Source organism: Rhagoletis zephyria, unplaced genomic scaffold (genome assembly GCF_001687245.7).
Source record: "Rhagoletis zephyria isolate East Lansing unplaced genomic scaffold, Rhagoletis_zephyria_1.1 Rzeph_scaffold_00735, whole genome shotgun sequence".
In the NCBI taxonomy this organism is placed as follows: domain Eukaryota; kingdom Metazoa; phylum Arthropoda; class Insecta; order Diptera; family Tephritidae; genus Rhagoletis; species Rhagoletis zephyria.
Genome location: NW_016157819.1, coordinates 121,387 through 122,619, shown reverse-complemented (window position 1 = coordinate 122,619; position 1,233 = coordinate 121,387).

The window sequence follows — 1,233 nt, the reverse complement described above, 5'->3', positions numbered from 1 at the left end:
AAAACTCAAGTGAGGCTGCGAAGCCAACGCATTGTAAGTCGTCTTTTCACAGCATGATGTGCTTTGCATGTTGCGGAGATACATCATTTGGCGTATATAAACCTGGGAAGGGAAACGGAATGCTGGCGGAGATTTCCGGGAACTCCAGCCAGGGGAAGGAGAACCCGGAAACCAACCAGCAATCAAATTGCTAAGAAGAAACAATGATCTTGGCACTGAAAAGAAAGAAACCTTGGTACAGTTTGAAGAAAAGAAAAGCTTGCACCAACGCAAGCTAGATTACGAGGCAGCACGCAGGAAAATCTTTTGTGAATCCATTGAAAATAAAAGAAAAAGTAGGAATTTTAAAAAGATAGAAAAAATGAGAGAGAAGAAAACGACATATAAAAGAATTTTGAACAAAATTATATCAACTATAGTCACTGTAAAGGGAGACAATCGATTTTTCGCCCAGACAAATATTGGTGGTGTGGATGTTTTAGCTCTTCTAGACTCCGGTGCAGGGTCAAGTTGTTTAGGAAAAGACGTAGACAAATTGTTAGAAGGCAAAGCTGACCGTATCCTCCCGATGAGCAATCAAAGCATACGAACAGCGAATGGTGGAGAAACATCAGTAACCGGTGTAATCACGCTCCCAGTGATATGGGATGGTATTTCGAGAGATTTAGAGTTTCTTATAGTACCAGGCTTACAACAACAGGTTTATTTAGGAATTGATTTTTGGAAGGCCTTCGACATGTCTGTCGTTAGTAGGAAAACACCCTCGCGTCCAGTCAAAACTGCCGTTGCAGAGCTTGCACCCGCCGAAGGAGACCTGTCTTTTGATGCCATCCAACATATGTTGTCGCCTGAAGAAAGTGCAGCACTAGAAAGGGTCAAAGCGCAGTTCCCTTCCTTTGCAGTCTTAGGATTAGGCAAAACCGATATGGAAGAGCACATCATAGAGGTAGAGAATGAAAACCTTCCCATAAAGCAGCGCCACTACCCAATTTCGCCTGCGATCCAAAAATTAATATACCAAGAACTAGATAGGATGATCAGTATGGGGGTTATAGAGGAAAGCAATAGTAGCTGGAACTCACCCGTTTCTCTAGTCATAAAAGGTACGAAAACCCGTCTTTGCCTCGACGCCAGAAAGGTAAACGAGAGAACGGTAAAGGACGCATACCCACTGCCACACGTAGATGGGATCCTTAGTCGACTTCAAAACACTCGCTACATATCAGCAATAGA